At 38.0% G+C, this 6530-nt stretch overlaps 1 protein-coding gene across 1 annotated transcript in view; it reads left to right on the top strand.

Moving 5' to 3' along the window:
* The first annotated feature begins 5336 nt into the window (after nt 1–5336).
* Nucleotides 5337–6530, top strand: part of LOC122789623 (circadian locomoter output cycles protein kaput-like) — a 1222827-nt gene continuing 1221633 nt past the window's right edge. Inside the window, exon 1 of the mRNA XM_044057016.1 lies at nt 5337–5599. The gene's annotated coding sequence lies outside the window, so the exon portion shown is untranslated. The remainder of the gene's footprint in view (nt 5600–6530) is intronic.

Raw genomic sequence — 6530 nt, 5'->3', positions numbered from 1 at the left:
GTATATTTAACTTGAAGGCATTTTAATTTTAACTGCATTTCTAATTTTGATATAAAGAAAATACTGCAAGAGCACTTTAAAACATGATTATTGAATGAATTAATGAATTAATTGAATTATTAGTGCTGATTAACTTAATTTTCTCTGTATAAATAACAGTTAACTGCACATTGTATCTGTGATCCTTTGAAGGCAAAAGGCCGAGGTACCAGATCGCAATAAATGTATTACTGGTATGGTGTTGGTTGGATTTGTGTTTCTCTGACAGTTGCTGTTTTTCGTTTCCTTTAAAGTCTGCAATTTAGCCCAAGGCAGTTTCCTCACTAAGACGCCAAACAGGAAGATCACCTTTCATTCTTAGCATGTATAGGCCAATGTTCATAGAAAATGGTGCAGTAGCACAACCCACCATGAACTGATGTGCAGAGTTGTGCCATTTAGCAATTCATTGCCGCTTACATTCCAAAAATGGCAACATTTCATTATTTGGAAATTTGCATGTCTAGGAATTGCACTACTGGCCAGCTGAAGCAATTACTCAGTGGGTCATCTCCCAACTATACAGCTCTGTAGTGCAGATACAGCCACTGATGCCCCACTTCCAGAGACATACATACATGTACACACACACTTACACCAGGAATAGCCATTCGTGCATAGACACTTACTCATATACTGTCCCCTACAGCTCTGTAGGGCAGATACAGCCACTGATGCCCCACCTCCAGAGACATACATACATGTACACACACACTTACACTAGGAATAGCCATTCATGCATAGACACTTTCTCATGCACTTTCCCTGTACTTTCAGACTCACAGCGATACACATACACACACTCCTTCCCACATACTGTGACTTGCCTACATCAGTGATCTGTGCAGTGTAAACTGAAACTATCTCTTCCTTTGCAGATTCAGAGAACTGAAATGTACAGATGTGCACAGCAGATTGGCCACATATGTGCATGTAAGGCCTCCTGCCCTGACAAGCACTTGCATAGTACAGAAGTTTAGACATAGGCAGCGAGGAAGTCAAGGAACTGGAATCATCTTGCAAAGTGTACAAGAATGCTGGCTCTCATCTTACATACTTCACAAGGTAGATGTGAATACCAGCCACAATCACAATATTTTTGTTTTTTAAAGAAATACAGGATGCCACTGTTACAGAAAAAAAGAAACTTAACCCATATGATGTAGCAGAGATTTGTACATAAAATTTAAACTTGATCAGATACCTACTTTTTGAATTGCATTTGGTTGTATTTGTCTGAAAGAAGGTCATGGCTTTCTGGATTCCTATAACAGGCAAAAGGCAGTGTGATTAATGCTATCTCAAAGTGTTCTGACTTTAAAGTTGACCATGTAGAATCAGGGTGATGTATGGATTTTTGGGGTTCTATCATGCATGTATTTGTAATCTTGTTATCTCTTTCAGATGTTTCAGAATTCTGCATGTCTCTAAAATTGAGAAGATAAATTAGGAAAAAGTGAATTGTGAAACTCAACAAAGGGAGTATGCCTAATGTGGGGGGCTATGCAACCACACCCCTGCTACTAATATATACTAATTCCAAGATTACTGTACCTTGGAGTAGGGGCATACTCTAAGGTACTACAACATCACATTTACTGGATATTTACCCCACAATCACACTTTCATTTCCAGTGTTTGAAGGACCTTATTTATATTCCTTGGAATTTCAGCAGGCTCACACAATTTTAATATGCTTATTCAGTGAAACAAAACTGGCATCTCAAAATTCAGCATGGTGAGTTTCAAGTGATTGCAGCAGAACTGGAGTCTCTGAAGATGTAAAGTTGTAAGGTATTTGACTGTGGTAAATGAGTACATCTGCACTGCTGGTACTGAAAAACATATCTTATCAAAAAGCTAATGAATGAATGTACATGCATGACGTAAAACTATGAGACAGTGCTGAATACAGGATTATTAATGGAAAAGGCATTTTATAATATGAGGTAATTGGTGAGGTAAAGTGACCTTTGCTTAAAACTTTGTTTCCTGTTTTTTTTAAACGGGGCGATATCTGGTTTGCTGCTGTAATAAAGGACCGAGCCACATGAAAAAAATAAATAAAACCTAGCCACGTGAAAAAAATAAATAAAACCTAGCCACGTGAAAAAAATAAATAAAACAGAAGAGCCCTTTACCCAAGACTGACACATTTTACTCTGCTAGACACATTCATTATTGCCAACTTTGTCTTTACCAAAATCATCTGTGTACTCCCCTTCACCCATGCAGCTGCCCCTCCCCCACAGTCTAGGTGCTTTCCTAACCCCTCTAGGTTTTCTATTCTCCTATACGGATCATATCGAAAGGCCTTGATGAAGTCCAGGTAGACGACAATTAATGTCAGTTCTCCTGTATCCACCTCACAAAGCTGGATCAGCACTGACTGACAGCTTCCTCTGGATGTGATTCTCTAACAAACGTTGCCCTAGAGACTATTGTCTTCTAGGAAAGCAACAAGCCTCTCCCTCAGGATTTTATTTATAACTCTTCCATACGTTGATAGTCTTTATGCACTTTTGCATTGGCTTTTGATCTGTTGGTAACCTCAGTTATTGAATATGCCACCCACTGGCTACATTTCCGCGAATCCTGGGTGGTAGACTACCTGGCACCTCTGCTTTATCCTTCCAAAGTGAAAGCAGTTCCTTTGAAATTGCCTCTAACTGTATTAGATGCATTGTTGATATTCAGCTTCAGAATTATGTTGCAAACTAAAAGTGCGAATAACAAAGAATCTAAAATTTTGTGAGAACAGTAGCTTCAGGTGATGTGGAAACAGCCCTTTGTAGCAACAGTTGTATTGAAAATAGGTGCAGAAGCTGAGGACACCAGCTTCAGGTGATGTGGAAATAGCCCTTTGTAGCAACAGGTGTACTGAAAACAGGTACAGAAGCTGAGGACACCAGCTTCAGGTGATGTGGAAATAGCCCTTTGTAGCAACAGTTGCACTGAAAATAGGTGCAGAAGCTGAGGACATCAGCTTCAGGTGATGTGGAAATAGCCCTTTGTAGCAACAGTTGCACTGAAAATAGGTGCAGGAGCTGAGGACACCAGCTTCAGGTAATGTGGAAATAGCCCTTTGTAGCAACAGGTGTACTGAAAATAGGTATAGAAGCTGTTAACTGCTGAGCAACATCAAGAAAAAGAAAACCATTAACTAAAGTCACCTGGCAGTTGGAGCAGATCATTAAGGAGTTGTTAAAGAGCTGTATCCTGGGGTTCAGTAGTCCAGAGTTTGATTCCTCTAGCCTCCATAGCCTTCCTGTGTGACTGAGCAAGTCACGTAAGCAAACAGCAGTCCCAGGCCAGGTCTGAAAAGGTCCATGGATATCAGTGTTGCACCCAGATAAATAAATAGATATAAAATAATTGGATAATTAACATACATGATTTGGATTATAAGGTTTATAAATGTGATTTGTTCAAATAGGCAGTGCATGCTTAAATTATAGTAATTTTTACATTACTGCAAAGAATCTTACATTTTAGTCTCGGAAGCAAACATTTGAGATCCTTGTAAAATAATATGACGTGATGTGGCAAATTCACAAAATGTGTTTGGACTATAGAACAGGATTGGTTATATTCACCAAAACATCACCAGAGTGTGAAAAGCCCCTGTTACAATCTCACTGAGCCAACTATCATTCCAATGATAAAACAGCAATAACACTGGGAAGCCAGCTTGGCTGGAGCTCTCTCTAATCAGTCTAAACTTATTCACATTACCTTACTGACGCTTGCCTCCCCCGACAAAAACTGTATTCAGCATTTAGTTCAAAAATAGATGTATACATTGTCAGCACCCCAAAGCATGGCGTCTTTTAAGAACAGTCAGTAAATATATTGTTATATATCTACAATGATGATAGTAGAAAAATAACACTGTGCCTGGAGTACTCCGCAGCAGACATAGACAAAGGAATAATTTGGTACCAGATAACAGTCCTATATATAAAAAAATCTGAAAACCAATGCATTTTAATTAAGATATCTGTATCAAAGCAACAATCAACAGGTGGGCGCTGATATTGCTGGCATTCACTCACTGGTAATTTTGTTTAGTCACTTAGACTCAGACTCAAAAGCTGCCTTTTCTGAACAAAATTATTTATTTAGAGAAGGAAGACAAAAATATTTACATTTTAAACAGTATTTTATGAAAAATATGGTATTAACATTAAACTATTTTGATAATCATTTTTATTTATTGATAAATTTAAGGCAATAAATAAATAACTATGGTAAAACAAGAAAGGCATGGCATGCCAAAGCTAAAATTTGATGGGGAGTTTTTAAAACGCAGATTAAATTACTACCTCTGTCAAGCAGGAGGTAGTTTCACAGTCCTTATTCTGAATTCAGTTATCTTTACAGCTGAAATCATACAAAATAACTACGTCACTACAGATCGCGGCATGTTTTCCTTGGTACTGTGTTAACTTTTCATGCTTAAAATGACCTTTTGTGACATAGGTGAACTAACACTCAATATACACTAGCCACTGCTGTTATGGCTGGTCAATTATATTAAAAAGCACTGCAACAGGCTAGCAAAATGGGCTGTGTTTGTAGAACAACAAAATGTTATCCTTTCAGTGTCTAAAGTGAAAAAGAATACTAAGTCATCTGCAGAGTAAAGTTAAAAACACCGAGCAAGTTATCGGAGAATAAGGGACAATGTAAAATACGAGTGATACGTTTATGTATGTGTGTCTTTTCCTGAACTGCTGCCCCTACATTACAAATTGCACTTTTAGTCACCTGTTATAAATAAGAAATACACAGACATAGAGGGGATGCTGGGAAAGGGCTTGATATAACATGTAATTAATGCTCACCTGGCAGACTTTACTAGCTGCCTGGATGTTATGTAAACTGCCTTAATAGCTGATTTCAGTTAGTTACAAGATTTGTGGAAGGATTTAGAGTATATGTACACACACACACACACACACACACACACACACACACACACACACACACACACACACACACACACACACACACGCACACATGCTTAGCACTAACAGGCTTTAAAGTATGAAGAGAGGTTGAGGGTCGTGGTTATCATTGGAAAACCAGATTAATGCATAATTTCTGTTGTAACAGGAGGGCACTGATTCTGTACAGTATTTTCCCTGTCTGCAGTGCTGTTTGTGAGCCATGAAACCGGTTGCTAATGATGGTGTTGTTAGGCACTGGACTGCTGAATGACCTACTTTTCACTGAGCTGTTTGTAGCAGACAATCAGTCCTATTTACAGAGAGAGAGAGAAACAGCTCAGGAGGAAGGGCTTCAGTGAAACAGCCCAGCACTGAATTAACTGTACCAGAGGAAGCAAGCAGCTAATCTAGAAATTAACTTTCAGAAACAAGACATCTAAGGAATGCTGCATCTTTGCACGTTTCTCCTTGCTAGCATGACTGCTTTCCGAACATGTCCCAGTTGTATTCTGGTGAAAGTGTGCTGTGTAGTTTGAACTTGTATCAGAGAAGAAGCCTGGAGAAGTCCACTATGGAACGTAACACTAACAACAGAAGTGAGATATAGGGTAAGTTCTTAACTGGGATTACATCTGACATCCCAAAGTAGTTTGGTGTGTTAAATTTCATGCATACTGCATTTTTTATATATAAAAGTTGCTTTTAGTAAAATCTGCAACATTTGTCATGACAAAAACCTGTCTGCTAAGAAGTATTATGTCACTTAAATTCAATATAGTTACTATAGCATATATGCAAACATATATATATTCATATACATTGTCAGAAGGATTAGATGTAATTCATTGGATGTGGTTATAAGGCTAATTATAGCATGTATTGACTTTGTATTTCAGTACAAATGTATCATATTATAGCATTTTTTCCAGCACTGAGTTACTTTAATGAAAGAGTATACAAGTTTAAAGAGGAAGTCAGATTGTTAAGAGAGAACATCTTCTAATGATACCTGTTAGTGTGATTAGGGCAGTTTTCAGTGTACCATGATCAAGGAAAATCACTTAAGTACTTGCCCATAGCTGTCATAACTTACCCCAACAATTTGCAGCCTCAGAGTTAATTATATTAATTAAGGAGGTACAAGGTTAAATGCCAAGGATTTGTAACATCAAGTTAGTTATATTAGGAGGGTGCATGGGGAAGCCCCTACTAGGAGAGATGTCTGTGCCCCCTGTGCAAGAATCTTTCTGACAGGCTTCCATTTATACCAGCAATGGTACAGTATAAAGCTACCTAAAGAAATTAACTGTATTTTCTTTTAACAGTCTTGACATACAAATTAATATTATGAAAAACAGTATCTTCTGCTAGCTTTGTATGCAGCGATTGTTTATCACACACTATGATGGTTTATGTTGTTCTGTTTGTTGCAGTTTGTACCAAATATGTGAGTGTGAGTGTTTAATGTGTTAGTATCTCACTGTGTGTGTGTGTGTGTGTGTGTGTGTGTGTGTGTGTGTGTGTGTGTGTGTGTGTACA

The sequence above is a fragment of the Protopterus annectens genome, chromosome 15.part0 (assembly GCF_019279795.1).
Source record: "Protopterus annectens isolate FY-2018-M chromosome 15.part0, PAN1.0, whole genome shotgun sequence".
Taxonomy (NCBI): Eukaryota; Metazoa; Chordata; order Ceratodontiformes; family Protopteridae; genus Protopterus; species Protopterus annectens.
This window is presented reverse-complemented; position numbering and strand designations above follow the sequence as displayed.